The 17,078-nt window shown below is 35.3% G+C and overlaps 1 protein-coding gene across 1 annotated transcript in view; it reads left to right on the top strand.

Annotated features, from left to right (window-relative positions):
* The first annotated feature begins 1,745 nt into the window (after positions 1 to 1,745).
* The window catches only part of LOC145676400 (death-associated protein kinase 1-like), a 397,918-nt gene continuing 382,585 nt past the window's right edge, over positions 1,746 to 17,078 (top strand). The window contains exon 1 of the mRNA XM_081747256.1: positions 1,746 to 1,938. The gene's annotated coding sequence lies outside the window, so the exon portion shown is untranslated. The remainder of the gene's footprint in view (positions 1,939 to 17,078) is intronic.

Here is a 17,078-nt window from a genome sequence, read left to right as displayed (position 1 = left end):
GTGACATGGTCTTGTAGCCAAAGGATCAAAATATGTTCACCTAAAATTTCATCATCATATTGCAAACTAATAACAATATTATAACCATCTGTGCAAAACTTATTGACCGTCCTTTGTATATAAGAGCGCTCTCCGTGCTATTCTTTTCAGTCATGTATAAATAGGTTTCTTAAAAGTGTTTTCTCGATAACAGGATGATTTTTCACTTTTATATCTTGATTTGTTTTATTTTTTAAGGAGAGAATGTTTGGGTATTTTATTTTATTTTATTTTATTAGATTTAGGGATTAAGGTGGTTGCAACAATATTTAGGTTAACGTGGATCGAAATCTTGAGTGGCCTCTGCACTCTCACCATTTAATAGTATAAGCGTGTAGAGTTCATAAAATGCTTATTATAGGATTGCGAGATTTTGTAAACGAAAACCAGGAACACCAATCACAGGCTATATATAAAGTCAGGGTTCCTACTCGTTTGGTCACAATTAATTAATTACCTGTCTTTTTCCAGGTTACAACTCACAACTTTGAAGTTCATTCTATGCGCAGTTAACACAAATGACGCCTTACATGGGATGTATAAAGAATGTGAAAGGTAGCATAAGAAGAGCTGTCCGGCCCTTACACCAAATTCCAATTTGTTTAACAGATCCTAAATATTCGCCAATTATGACACATCCTTCTCACATTTACGGGGCCGCGATGGCTCAGTGGTAGAGCGTTCACCTCTGGTGCATGGGGTCGCGGGTTCGAACCCTGCTTCTGCCAAGTGAACTTTGTGGTGGACAAACACCGTGTGCGTGGGTTTTCTCGGGGTTCTCCCGTTTCCTCCCACTTTCTTCATTCCACTATTTCATTCATTTCTCATAATCACCGCCTTCTTTAGCCTAACCGGCATTAGCGTGGGACGTAAATCTTAAAAAATGTCAATGCTTTCTCACATTTATGATTGAAAGGATACTTTTTTCTTCGTTGCGTCATCACTTGAGTCAGAAACACTACCCTAACAGAAACAAATTTAGTATTTAACAAGAAAAAAATTATTTACGCTAAGTTCAGAACAATAAACAAGAAGTAAATCTCTTTAAAGATTTACCCAGGCTCTCCAAAAGTTTAAAAGGGAAAAAATCGGTATCAAAATTAAACAAAACATACCTTCATGTGTTAATTGCCACTTCTTGTGCTAGAATTAAGTTGTTACGCAATTTTAACCTGAGAATTACTGAACATTTTATCAGATAAAGGAAAAATATAAATCCAAAATTATTGAATGGGTGCACATTTTTAGAAATCTTTATCCACACATGGGAAAATATATTTGACAACTCAGTTCTGTAATCGTTGAAGTGGGATTTCAAATGAAACTTCGAAATCCTTCCGTTTTTATGTGAGGCATATTAGTTCTTGCGGGTTGAATTCTTTCGATCTGAAGAACGAGAACCGGGACAAACAGGCGTCCCGAAAGCCTTTTTCGGGACAGTTAATTCTTTCATTGAAAACCGGGACGTCTGGCAACCCTAGGCTTATTTCTACTTTTCAAGTGTTCTGATTTTAAAATACTGTACAAGCTTATAACAAGAATGAAAAAATATCACTATTAGATGTTTACGGAAGAAATGTTGTGTGATGGTTGTTCTAGAAGTACTGATTGTCTCCGCCAGGTGACTCTACAACTGCATTCAGTTCGTAAGAGAATTCCGCCAAGGGAAGCTTTTATCTTGCATTTATCAAGAGCGTAACTTGCCACAGTGTCAAATATCTTGCAAGGAGAATAACTTTGTTTTTATCACTTGAATTAATAAGTAAGAAAGAATGTTCGAATGTTTTTGTGTGAACAAATAATTTTGTGTTGTGTGTGAGACTTACTTTTAAACCCCCTCCCCATTAAAAAAGAGTTTATTTTAAGAAGTCAATAATATATCCGGAGGAGAGTTGCCGGGTAAGTAGCTACATTTTTTTCAGGAAGTTATAGATTTTAAGATGTCAAATAGTATTTTGTTAGTCTATATATGTATATTAAATCGTAATCATTGACGTCAATGTGATTTGCATACAATATTTACATTTTAGGAAACGAGGTCGTAATGAATTTAATGCAAAATCACGGTTCATGTTGGGGATTCCCGGCCAGGAACTTCGTTCACTTACAGAGTTTGAAGTCACGGATAACTACAAATTTTTGATCATAGATCAGTGGCTCAGCTTTCTAGATATGAAACCAACTAGGCTTAATTTAAATAATATTTTCCTATTCGTTCAGTTTCGTGGGATAATTCACTTGAGATATCTATTTAGAACTATAAACAACTTTACTTATAATTGACGATTATCAATACCTTGTTCTAGGTCTACTTGTAATCAAAGAGAGTTGTTGTACTGGACTAGATACTATTGAATCCCGAGTAGAACAATACGATAGTTTTATAATGTGAAACCTCGTACTAGCAAGTATGCCTGTTCTCTGTGTTCATTGTCTTTGGTTCCCGTCCCTGCGGGAGTACGTGTACAGTCCGCAGCAAAAAAACCTGCAACATGAGCATGTAAGTTTATTATGAAACTACGTCTAACAGCGCAGGGAATTAGCATCACGTCTAAGTGGCTCGAATCACGCCAGGAAAAACCTCGGCGTCCTCCCTTGCACACTTATTTCGGAGCAAAAGATTTCGTCTTTTCACAATAAACTTACATGCTCGTGTTGCAGGTTTTTTGCTGCGGACTGTACAATGCAGGCGCGCACTCAGAAAGTATTGGGGGGAGGTCCTATCTTACAAGCCCCTACATCTATATAGTATTAAGCGGGTATTATTCTGCACTTGAAAAAACGATAAGTAGTGGCGTATTTATGAGTGGGGCTTCCGGGCTTAAGCCCCCCCCCCCAAATTTTATTTACTACATTAAAGTAAAGGAAATATTTTGCACAATTTTCACATTTCCAAGGATAAAGTTGGCAAAGCCCCCCGAAACAAAATCGTAAATACGCCACTGACGATAAGTAATTGTAAAATACTCCCACCTGTATTTTCAGAAAATAAGAATAGAACTAGATTGTTTTTATAAGAGAAATACTATAGATGAAATGTAAGATCAATTTGTTATGCTACATCAACCATTTCTTCGCTAAACAAGTATGGTTTTATTGAGAGAGTGTACAAATTTGTTAAGTAGGAACTTTTTTGGGGGGCGGGATCCGAACCCGCTGAACAATCCGTAGGTGCGCCTCTGGTACAATATAATGTCACTTTAAACACTTAATGCTCTTTTGAATAAGTTTCATGTTGAAAAGGATTGTTATTCTACAATCAAGCAATTTATAACTTAGATGGAATAGAAATGATAATTTTTGTTTGATGCTACACATTTGTAGTGGAACACACGGATAATATGCAATGGCTTAGTAATAAGATAATGCAATTTGTATTCAATTAATAAGTGGCAGTAGTGTCCTTGCCTTTGGTGAGTGTTGAGGATTCTGATTTCGGAATCGGAATGTACTAGTTTAATCCTATAGTCTCCCATTGTGACTGACAGTTTTACCTTTTTTAAAAGGAGTTTGGTTTACCAAAACTCCTGTATGTATTTACCTTGTCCGTGTGTCCGTCCGTTCGGAAGAAAAATAATCCCAAGAAGTATTTTTTTTGGATCTTCATCAAATTTTGCCTAGAATATCGAGAGTCAAAAGTTAAGAACGGAGTTTCTTAATAAGGTGATATTCAAACTGGAAGTTAGTAGAGATCAACTAACATTTCCAGTTTTAACGTTGATCACAAGAGTGAAAAAAGGGTAATATTGATCCAGTTTCAATATTTATTTACATAGAACAAAAACGATAACAGATAGCCGAAAATGCTTCTTTCTAATCGATTTAACTCTCTAAGAATCGATATAATCTTCTGCCTTTAGCCTCTATTCAAACCGGAAATGGAAGAAATCATCCTTTTCCGGTTAATCACTTTAGAAGTGGTTCTCAACTGATGTGTCGTGATCGTGATACACTGGTATGTCACGCAGTCCCCTAAGGTATATCATGAAATTTTAGAATTTAAAAATCATGAAGAATTTAATAATAATTAATTAAAATCGAGACAGATTGTACCAGTCAACACTTCCAGCAGTAGTAATAATGTTCAGTGCTACATAGAGTCATTATAAAAACTAATTTTCACTATATTATTATTATTATTATTATTATTATTATTATTATTATTATTATTATTATTATTATTATTATTATTATTATTATTATTATTATTATTATATAAAAATATCAAACAAATGTATCGCTGTGCCTGGACCTTCAGAAAACTGTCTCATCATCAAGAAAGGCTGAGAACCACTGGACTATAGAATAAAAACTGTAATAGATGGCGACAAGTAGTTTTCAATTAAATATCCCAAGAATGTATTCCACTTCCACTCTAATATCTCTAGTAAAACCAGAAATATTAGAAATCTACTACTACATCCGGTTTCAATATTGAAGAAATATTACGCGATAGAAATCAAGTGACAACTTTTTTTTTTCTCAATATTAATGCTTAGATTTACCTTTTAAATATAGGAGTGTGGGTGAGTTCCTTCTAACTAGTGCAAGTTTCCCAAGTGCGGAAAAATGTCGTCCTTTATATTGATTTTAAAGGGGCAGACTACTAAATATTTTTCAAAAGCTAACAATTTTTCTTTTGCCAGTTTTTCGTAAGTGAAAAGAGATATTGAAAGAGATGAATATTTGTATTTATTTTGTAATAAAGAGTACAAGATAAATAATTTTTAATTATCAGTAGAATTAAAATATAAATATTATTTAAAAAGTAGTTAACGAGGAACATAGACAGCATATTAAGTCATCAATTGCCGTTGAGTTCATTTTTCTAGTCGCAGCCATAACCTAGTTTTTTCTTTTCTTTTTATTTTATTTTATTTTATTTTATTTTATTTTATTTTATTTTATTTTATTTTATTTTTTTTTTTGATAATTCAAATTCTGGTCACACTATAATCTCTATGGATGGCAACATTGAAGATTCTTCCGATTCGCATTTTCTAGTGTAGAATAACATTATCTATTACTGAGGTAAGTTACATTTCATTATCTCTTTTCACTTACGAAAAACTGGCAAAAGAAAAATTGTTAGCTTTTGAAAAATATTTAGTAGCCTGTCCCCTTAAGTGTTTTTTTTTTTTTTTTTTCGTTTGTCAAAAATTTCACGAATATCAATCCCCAAATTTGATGGCCCATAACTCGAAACACAAAAGATTGAACACCACATTATTTCACAGGTTCATATAGCATTTCAAGATCTACCATTATGCCAAGCTTGGTCCTCATCGGATTATTTGGGTGAGTTCGTACGATATATATGTATAAGTGCGTAAGTGTCGAAAATCTTATAGAATGGCTATGTCCGTCTGTCTGACTACTAACAGGTATTGGAGCAAAAATTGTAAGAAGTATGCAAAAGCGGTTTCTTGCAATCGGTTGAGCGTCCCAAGAATAGATTCCATCCAAACCGGAAGTGCTTGGAATTAGCCATTTCCGGTTTCAATGTTTATTTATTGCTGTATAGCAAAAACAGTACACCTAATAGATAACGACAAACTGTTTTCGCAATCGATTCATCGCCTCAAGAAAATATATCGTCACCACGTGCAACAATCCACCGTACCTGGAAGTGGTTGAAATTTAGTAGTACTTCCGGCTTCAATACCTAACTTCATAGAGCAAAAACGGTAAGGGATATCAAAGAACGGTTTTGACCACATTCATTGTCCTAAAAATGTGTTTTGTCTTGTGTTTTATATATCTGTTGAACATCGGCGCAAATCTGTCTTCAACGTTAGGAGTTGGCAGATTTGAGGCTTATTCTGGGAGGGGGAGATGAGACTCATATTACGGTAGATTAATCTGTTGTATATTATATATATATCAGGCGATGTAATTGAAGTGGCAGTCCGACACAAATCATCACATTTCTCTCCAAAAAAACACATTTCAAATCGGATTATTGGGGTGGGACAGTCCCCTCAGTTCCGAGATTGGGGGAACGTGTCCCCCTTGTCCCTCCGAGATTTGAACCAGTGCTTTTGAGACCGGAAGTAGTGAAAATCTACGACTTTCGGTTACTACGAAGGCTGAAGATCGCGGATCATGGATTAGCTGAAGATCGTGAACATGGAAGCTTCTCAGTTGCGGCAATCGATTTGCCAGTAATGGTAGAATAACTATGATGATGGAACTAATCGTATAAAACGGAAATACTTACAAGCACGTTTTTATAGGGATTCAATTCCAAGAATGTGTTCCATCTCTGATTTCATTCTTCCACTGCAACCGAAAGTGATAAACCATCAATTACCACTTTCAGTTTTAATGTTAATCACTATAAAGCAAAAGCAGTAAGATATAGCAAGTAATGGCTTTTTGATATGGATTAAACGTCCGAAGAACAAGTTCTATATTTCACTTTATTCCCTCTGTTGATGTGCCAGTTGAAGTTTGAGTACCGTACTGAATTCACATAATTTAGAAGTCTACCATAGTTTCACGTTGTGAAACGGAACTCACTTGTTTTAAGGAAAGAAACAATGAAGGACAAATGTGTATTGTAGTTTTAAAATTGTTAATAAATACGTTAAACACGGAACATCACGTCGTCTCGACAAAATTTTACATAATTTGTGACCGAAACTGTGACCCTGAGTACCAAAAATATTTTTTTTTTCTATCACTGAACCGCTGAGTTGCCTATAAGCTTTTGATAAACATAATAGATCATTAGAATTTTACTTTCGTTATCTGCGTAAGTAAATTCTCTTGAAAATAGTGCGTAACGTAATGTTTATCTTTCAGAGGTCACATTCACAAAGAATGAACAGTAGTGATTTGAATATGAGACAAACGGTAAACAAGGCCTTTGCTATATATAAAATGAGATAGATTTGGCTATCTAACCTCAGTGACCAGGTTAGTGTGGAGAAAAATCAATCAGAAACATTGGGATATATTTAAAAGCGTAAATTTCGTAAATTAATCAAATGCAAGAAATTGAGATATATTTAAATGTATAATTTCATAAATCAATTAAATAAAACAGGTAGAGATATACTTAAAAGTGTAATTTCATATATCAATTAAATGAAACAGACTGAGATATGTTTAAATGTGTAAATTTCATAAAACAATTAACTGAAACCGATTGAGATATGTTTAAATGTATAAATTTCATAAATCAACTAAATGAAACAGATTGAGATATGTTTAAATGTGTAAATTTCATAAATAAATTAAATGAAACAGATTGAGGTATATATTTAAATGTGTAATTTCATAAATCAGTTAAATGAAACAGGTTAAAGAATCAACAGAGAATCCAGCTCTCTTGGAGATGAAATAATGTGATGAGGAACAGTCTATATTTTGAAAGTTGATTTTGAATCATTGTGCACCCGCCAACTATATCTTACTCAAGGCTTGGTTGTGGTTCAGAGACAACGCTAATATTAGATCCTGACTTCCATAACCTAGATGTTGACTAAGAACACAAAACTGACTCTAATATTCATGTCAGAAGCTCAAACTGAACATTAGCATTCTTGAACGCAGAGACTAGGGTTCAATTCCTGGTAGAAGCATATGTGGGATGGAACTAGTGTTGCCAACTCTAAAAAATACCAGCACGCACTCACAAATTTCTTCCTCGATTCGGACCTATAGATATATAAACTTTGAAATATTAAGAAAAGGTATTATTAGCCATAACCATCATATCTTCTTTATTAATTAAACACAAATAATTGTACACTTAAAATGTAAATCATATAACAAATTTGAGACTTCAAAATTATCGTATTTCTCCGTACAGTACCTATGTTTTCACCCTAAACCGTATAAGCACTGAAATTCTCGTACAAATATGGTATTCACCGTACAATTTCCATCGTTGTAACAGAGTGCTATTTTTTAATAAGAGCTTCTAAAATCTTTTAGTTTAACGTTTCATGATTATGCTCTTTAGACTATGAGAGACGATGATTAAGTCAAGTGAATAATGATGAAAGAATTGGTGAAATGAAAATGTAGAAGAAACCGGGAGTACCCCGATGAAACTCACGGACACGATGTTGTCCACTACAAAGTTACTTGGCCGGGATCGAACCAGTGACCACACACACCAGAGGTAAGCGCTCTACCACTGAAACATTGTGCCCCATAACAAGAGTTTCCAACAATACATTTACAAATATAACTTTTCTACGATTAGCAATTGTAAATTTTCCTTTCAATGTCTCACTACCAATATTTTAATTTTTATGTAATAGAACACAATTCTGCCAGGAAAGGATTCTCAAAGAATTCTTTCTCGTCTCTTCTCCTCTCAATTTTCGGAACGTTTTACTCGTCTCGTTTTCAAGTTTATATGCAAAACTAGCCTTTGGCTACCTAGGGGCTCCTCCCCCAGACCTCCGTGTTTGCTAGGCCTAAGACCTCTTATCTCTTAGGTATCAGCCTTAGCATCAAGAGTGAATTTTGTGCATTTGCTCTTTGATTACATTTCCTGAATTTGGCGCAGCAGGGGGCTTCGCCCCATGACCCTCAGGTTTACTCGGCTTACGGCCTCGCACTTCTTAATTCCACAATTCTGCCAAACTTCAAGTTTTCTTTCCTAGTTCAACTATCTAAAAGATAAGATTTTGTATCCCAAGAAAACGCCCATTTAAATAACATGGGAATTTCTCCATACACCGCGTTTAGACCCCCTTAAAAATTAAAAATATTCACTTTCGGCAATTTTTCTGTAGATTAGTCCCGGAAGGCTACAATCATACGAAATTTCATCATTCTAATTCTGCCGGAAGTGTCTAAACATTTTGGGGTGTAGAAGATATCCCATATAAATAACATGGGAAAGATTTTTCAGTTCCCCATAAAACCATTCTACATTTTGATTTTTTTATTTTTAGCAACTTACTTAGTTAAGGCTAACGAAAACGTATACGCATACAGAATTTCAAGTTTTTATTCCAATTCCAAGTACCTAAAATATGAGATTATAGGTCCAAAAAGATACCCATTTAGATAACATGGAGAATTTCTTCATCTCCCCTTTTGACCCACTAAAAATTAAAAATATTCAGTTAGTCCCGAAAAGCTAGAATCATGTCAAATTTAATCATTGTGGCCCTACCGAAGTGCCCAATAATTTAAGGGTGTAAAAAGTGTCCCATATAAATAACATGGGAAAGATTTTTTAGTTCCCCATAAAACCACTCTACAGTTGGAAATTTTTAGTTTTACTTATTTATCTAGTTAACGCTAACGGAAACGTACAGACATACCGAATTTCAAGTTTTTATTCCAATTCCAAGTACCTAAAACAGCGTTTACCAACCTTTTTCAACTTGCGGCACACTACGGGTGTAACTTGTATTCTCGCGGCACACTCATAGATATTATTATTATTATTTGCAAATATAAAATACCATGGTATTTTTTTCTGTGATTACTGATCTCCTTCTCACAGAGATGAAAGCTCGATCACTGGTTTTCCCTATGCTAATTCATTATGCTTATTTTTTATTCTAATTTTAAGATAGAAAACAATTGCAATGAAATATAGGACTCAGATTTTTAAAAATACGCTTTCTTTTTCGAAAACTGTATCCACCTTTCACTAAGAACGAAGATCACTAAATAACGAACGAAGAAACAAATGTCTTGTACTTTTAACTTTGCTGTTTTAACCAAAACCGGTGCATATTATTGTAATAACACTGCTTGCGATGCGTCGAAGTCAAAACACAGCTGTTGAACAAAGTGTTGTTCTGTCATTCACGTACGAATGAGTGTCCTACGAACGTTCACTTGACGCATACCGTACAAGTGCTTCCATTTCTCGGTGTTAGTATGACTCTCAATTGAAGCGTAACATAGCAGCTAACCGTGGAAATGGGTACGAGCCGAGCCGAAATACTGTCTGCTACACAGTAATACATGTAGAACAATATATTACAATTACAGTAAATTTTTCCATGGTAGAAATTCATAGTAATGTGAAATATAAAAATATACATTTTTTCCCTGTCTTGCAATTTGATTGCTATAGAATTAATAATTTTGTTTCGATTTCCTCGCGGCACACCAGCGGTATATTCGCGGCATACCGGTTGGGAAACGCTGGCCTAAAACATGAAATTATAGGTAAAAAAAACACCCATTTAAATAATACGGGGAAATTTTTCATCCCTCCTTAAAACCTCATAAAAATTAAAAATATTCACTTTTGAAAATTTTCCTGTCAGTTAGTCTTGGAAAGCTACAATCATGCCAAATTTCAACTTTCCACGTCAACTGGAAGTACCCCTTTGATATATGTCAGCTCATGTACTTTTATATATAGTTAAGAGAGATTTATGCTCTATGCTCTATTTTTTCACCTTAATTTCATCTAGAAGTTATTAGAATCTTTCCCTACCATGAAATATCATATTTATTAATCGGAGGGGGGAGTAATTTATACCAGATTAGTGAGTTGTGGATTCATCGCTCATTCTTGAATGATTTTAATCCTAAACACACGATTACGGAAGAGTCAAAAAAATGAACGAGTTTTATATGTTAACGTGGAACTGAAAAGAAGAAGGTTTAAAATGGTAATCGGGTAATCAATTAGGAGTCATTTTAGTAACACATCATTGACATTATTACAGGTCAGTCGAAGGTCAATCAAAAAGTTAGTTGTACTGCGTCAGAAAATAAAACAGGATAGAATTTTTACAATAACTTTATTTGTATCGTAAAGTTCCATTCACAATCTACTTTTCAACGTAATTACCTCCACTATTTAAGCATTGTTAAGTATTGTCGAAACGTGGTACAAGTTTTTCTATGACTTCTGCAAAGAATCCCGTCCAATGCCCGATAACCATTCTTGGGCTGCAGCTTTCACCTCGTCCTCCGAGTGGTTTCGTCGCTTTGAAAGTTCGTATTTCATGGGACCAAACACAATGAACTCACATGGTAAAAGGTCTGGGCTATAAGGAGGGTGATCCCACACTTCACGCCTAAACTTTGTCAGAAGTTCGTACGTTTGTTGTGCTGCATGCGGTCTTGCTTGCCGTGACATTGCATTTTCACTATACACTTCGTGTAACTGCCGATGTCAATGCAGTTACATCTTTTCGCCCACAAAAAAGGAACCACTGCACGCATTTCCAATTTGGACGCCACTTGCAGCTGTCGAGATATGTTTACGACTGATTATCAGAACATCTTCACTTGTCTCGTGAAAGCCGCTACATCACACGATACAGCTACATGTCTGCAGTGTTGCCACGCAGTTTCATCAAAATAACCTCTGACCGAAAATATTTAGGAAGGAGTGTGAAGGATGTATTAATAAATAACTTTCTGACTCACCCATGTATATAACAGTTGTCAAAAAGTTAGTTTAAAAAAAATTTCTTCCTTATTCAACGGACATGACCCTTATGAAGGATATTAAACTATGGCATAAATTATTTATAATGTTGGCATAAATTATTTATAATGTTTACAAGGAACGGAGGAACATAGTGAATATAGAAACACCACATGGCTGACTTTTGACAATTTCCGCTAATAAGTGTATAGTGAAAAACTATTTTGTATTATTAGGATAACTCTAGTGGGAATTATATGATTATCATTTTAGTAAGTCCGTTACTCCACACAATAATTATTGAACCGAAGTGAGTTTTTGAATATATATATATATATATTTGCAATAGGTAGCTACAGTGATTATCTCGGCCGAATTCTTTAATGAAATCAATCCGTTAATGTCTCACGAGTAACGGCGACTTTAACAGTGGCTATCCATAACTAGTTTAAAATCTTGACTCCCTAGTTTCTATGCAACCTGCACCGTAGCAAAGAAGTGTTAGTTGCTTATAATAAAATATGTATGTTTTTTTTTAACTATAAAATCCATCTCCGAATATCCCATACATAGAATGGTGTGTCCTTCTTTACTGCATTCAGCAGTTACCTAAAAATAAAACAAAGAGTATTTTCTACAAAATGCTATAAGTAAGAGATATCTCATCAACAGTCCATCAAAAGGTGATACAATTAATCAATAATTTTATACTAGGAATGTTAAAATCCCAGAAGTGTAGCGTAGGAGCTAACGCTCTGTCATTTGGTTCGAGCGGTCTTGGGTTGTATTCCTGGTGGGGACACTCAGAGCTTTTTCAGACTAGTCGTCCTAAGTGAAGTTTTTCCTTTGTTTTCCTCATTCACACCAGGAAAATACCAGGCTGATACTTAACTTATAGCTCCCAGGCCGCTTTCTTCCCCAGTCCCTGGATAGTGTGCTCACCGAGAGATGTCATTTCCCATACAAAAACTGGCATAAATAATGTGTGTCTATACATTAATTACAACATCATTTGATTGATACGTTGAAGCGTACGTCTTTATTGCATTTGGTGTTGCCCACGACACAAGAAATTAAATTGTCTCGTCTTGTAAATTTTATGAAAGTTTCATCTCGTCTCGATTCCGTAAGACTTGTTTCTAGTCTTCTCTTGACTCTTGAAATGCTTTTCTCATCCCATTTCGTAAGTTTGTGTACAAAATGTATGCCTTGATTTATTTCTTAATTCCCAATTATGCTATTCAGCCGGTTCGTTAGAACCGGTTGTTAAAATATTACGAGTTCGAAGAACCGTTTGTTATACCTAGACATAAATACACAAACACAAACATAGATATAACCTAGAAAAGAGTAAAAGAAAGAAGTCAAACAAATTATGTGGCTGAACCTGGCAGAACTAATTTTTGAAAATCGATAATAAACCATGCAGATAAGATTTCTATATCTTTTGTATTTCTATTAGCATAGCAAGCGTATGTATTGCAAATCTCAGCTGGAAGGAAGATCTTGTACAGTCCGCAGCAAGAAATCTGCAACAAGAGCATGTAAGTTTATTGTGAAAAGACGAAGTATTTTGCTCCAAAATAAGTGTGCAGGGGAGGACGCCGAGGTTTCTCCTGGCATGATTCGTGACACTTAAACGTTATTTTGATTCAATGCGCTTTTAGACGTAGTTTCTCAATAAACTTACATGCTCATGTGGCAGGTTTTTTGCTGCGGACTGTACCTAGGTAGAATACAATTTTTTCACAGCCAAAAACAATTAACCTATTTGAAGAACATTACTGTGCTTTATACATACCAGAAGATTAATGGAGGGCAGGGAGATCGGTAAATTTTATTTAAGTGTTCTTAGAAATTCTTACAGCTACAGAGTAAAAGATCTCTCAGAACAACGTATATACGTTTATTCGTTTATTCCTTAACCTCAAATGTTCAGATATCAAGAATGAGAACTGGGATCATATGAGTAAAGTGGTAAGGGTTATTTAAAATATATTTGACACACATACAGAGCACTACCAACAATTTTCGACCCATTGCTGGATAAAGGTCTTTCCAGTACTTTTTTGGCAACAATTTATCTTGATTCGTTCCTAAGATATTCGAAGTCCTACATAATTTCGTCACACCAGCTTCTATTAGTATGCTGTGTAGGTCGCTACATGTCACAAAGGGAATTATATCTCTCCATTACCTACCCGTCGTAATATTGTTTTTTGGAGGTACGCAACGGTATGGCATACTAGAACTTTTTTAATGTGAACGGAAAATTTCCTCCTCTCTCTTAAAAAGCTGATAACGAGAAACTTCGAAAATACCAAATATTAAATATGTACTTTTATTAAAAATCAAAGTTTTTATTGTTTTCCTTTGCTGTTTCACACAAAAGTGATCAAGACTGAACAATAGGAGCCAATTGTGCTAAATATTGGGCTCATTATTATTGTTATTATTATTATTATTATTATTATTATTATTATTATTATTATTATTACCCTGAAAGGTATGCAACTTTTTAACCATTATAAACCTGAGGTCCAGCGTACCGGCACACCGGCACCTATATATATATATATATATATATATATATATATATATATATATATATATATACAGTGTGGCACTAAATTCGTTATACAAAAGCAGAGGAGTGATTCCTGAGAGTATAATAAACAAAAAAGTTCCAATAAAGATAGGGCGAAAACCCCATCGTTTACGTGTTATAGGCTGCCGAAAACATAAAAAATTAATTCGAAAGGTACATAGCTCCAAAACTATGGGATCTACTGTAGTCGTGTCAAGACTTCACTTAGGAACTAGTATGTGTTCTATCCAAAAATACATGTTTTAGAATCCTAAGGTACTTAGGCAACAATTTTTATGCAGGTAGTTGGAGAGTACTTTATATCATAGGCCCGTAGTCAAACTCCTAAAAAAACTGTTGTGGAAGCACCTCAGGATTCTGAAACACGCATTTTTGGATAGGACACATACTAGTTCCTAAGTGAAGTCTTGATCCAACCAAGGTAGGTCCCATAGTTTTGAAGCTATGAACCTTTAAAATTCATTTTTTCATGATTTCGGCAGCCTGTAACAAGTAAACGATGGGGTTTTCGCCCTATGTTTATTGGAACTTTTTTGTTTGTTTTACTCTCAGGAATCACTCCCCTGCTTTTGTCCAACGATTTTAGCGATATAGTATGGTTGTTAAACAAATAGAATAGCACCAGTGTTAATTTCATCTAAAGGTTTTCAGAATCCTTCCACGTCATAAAAGGTCCACGAAGGTTGTGACATAAAACATTTAAATCATCTTTCTTATTGGAGTATAGTGTGTAATAACTTGCGTAACTTTAGACGTTGCTAAATGCTCGTCATTGTGTTCGTACAATCACTTCATCAATTTATAGCTCTATTCTGTAAATCATGAAACACTAAAATAGTGTATGGTATTTTAGACTTCAATGAATCAGTGTTGTTTCCGAAACTTGTCCCTGTTCTCGTTTCGAAATCGAGACGAGAATTTTCGTGTTTCTCGTCTCATATCGAATTTAAGAATACTATCGTTTGTTTCCGAGACGAGATATCTGTCACCTCGTGGACAACATTAATTGTAATTTTTCACGGATACTTTTTTTTTTTAATTAGACCAGTTTCTTACAACTCTACTTTTTAATTAGAACTCCAGAAGTATTCCTTTGCTGTTAGGAAGTCAATGTTAGCTCTTGTTACCAAGTAGCGGATTTAGAAGGTAAAACCTGGGGGAGCAGCCAGAACCCAAACTATGTTAGGTATTAATGAGTTTACAATTTTTAATGGGGGGCCGCGGTGGCTCAGTGGTAGAGTGTTCACCTCTGGTGCTTGGGGTCCCGGGTTCAAACCCTGCTCCCGCCAAGTGAAGTTTGTGGTGGATAAACACCGTGTGCGTGGGTTTCCTCGGGGTTCTTCCGTTTCCTCCCACTTTCTTCATTCCACCATTTCATTCATCTCTCATCATCACCGTCTCCTTTAGCCTAACCGGCATAACCGTGGGACGTAAAAATAATAAATAAATAAATAAGTTTTAATGGTTCCTGCAGAAGTTCACAACTTAAGACTCTCCCGATTGATGTTATGGCTAGGTTGGACGTTGACATTATGGACCTCAAGTATTGTTTTACACAACTGCAACTGAACTATATCTAATGTTTCAAATTTTTCCAGTAAAGAATAAAAGGTAACGCTTTATAAGCTTTCAAAAATATGTAAAGAATACCTTCAATTACTTGTGTCACTCGAAAGACTGCACTGAGAAAAAAAGGACTAGGATTTCCGTGTGGATACATCGTATTTACGCGGGTGCGTTCCTTAAGTAATGTAATTTCATGTATAAAAGTACAGCAGGTGGGAACACCATGCCAAGTCTGGAGTTCGGCGTCGAACTAGACTCGCTGTGATTGGATAATTTTATTCACATGATTGATTTCGTGTTAAAAACTATTACTCTCGTAAGGTAGGGAGTCACAGATTTAGAAAGAACCAACAGGGGACAGTCATAGGAAGGTGGTAACAACATTATATACCTAAGTTACCACCGTCGGAATGGGTATGGCGTTAATTCTAGATTTGAAATCGTGGTCCCACAATACAAAAGTTTCGCTGGACGGTGGTGTAGATCGTACAACGGATGAAACAACATGACTTAATGTGATGACGCGCGTAACCTGGTAAAAACAGCGTTTACATGCCGACTGGATTATGCATTTTTCTCCGTGTGGGGGAGGGGGGCTAGGCACTCCGGTCCCGGGCTAGATCCACCATTGTTGTTACCTTCGTTTCATAATAGAATTCCGTGGCTTCCTCTTACTAGTTGAGCTCCTCGTGGCTAAGCGGTTAGCATACGCGCCTTTGGCGTGGGAGACCCGGGTTCGATTCCCGGTGGGAGCTCATGTGGTTCGGATTCCACGTTAATCAGTAGGTCCACGTCTCATATAGCCTCGCTGCTGAACGGGACGCTAAACTAAAATCAACTCAACAACTCCTCTTACTAGTTAGTTTATTCCATCTAATAATGGCTCAAACTTCCCGCTCATTAGTTTGTTTACTCGAAATTATAACTACTGTTTAAACTACAAAACGAGAATAGTACTCATGTTGTTGTATGTTTATTTGTTTGTTCCTTGTCGATGACCGTGGGATCTCTAGGATCATGCGCACAGACCAGAGAGAGTAGAACAACCAGTAGGCCTATAACTAATGAAGATGTTATTTTCAATAGGAAAATGAACACTTTTATCAATACGTTAATTATCACAACTAGAGATATAATTGTACTAATAGCCGAATGAATGGTAACACCACGGTTAATAACACTCATTTCATTCAGCTATATAAATCAATTGAATTGCCCAATCCCAAAACGACTCTTGTCCACTTTACAAAACTTTCGCAAAATCTAGTTTTTCTCATTACGTTCTTAACACATCAAATTGAATAAATTTGCTGAAATAAGGTATTAACTAGTCATAAACAATAAAAACAACAGATTTTTAAAAAGTGTGCAAGAGGTGTTTTAGACTTGACTGACTCATTTGTACCTTTTGTCCCATTGATTTCGTCAACGATCAAATTAAAACATTATATATTTCTATACTCAACTGATTACTCATTATCTATGCGTGTC

The sequence above is a fragment of the Thermobia domestica genome, unplaced genomic scaffold, assembly GCF_964235325.1.
Source record: "Thermobia domestica unplaced genomic scaffold, izTheDome1.hap1.1 HAP1_SCAFFOLD_149, whole genome shotgun sequence".
Lineage (NCBI taxonomy): Eukaryota > Metazoa > Arthropoda > Insecta > Zygentoma > Lepismatidae > Thermobia > Thermobia domestica.
Note: the sequence above shows the minus strand (reverse complement) of the source record. Positions and strands in the feature narration are given on the sequence as shown.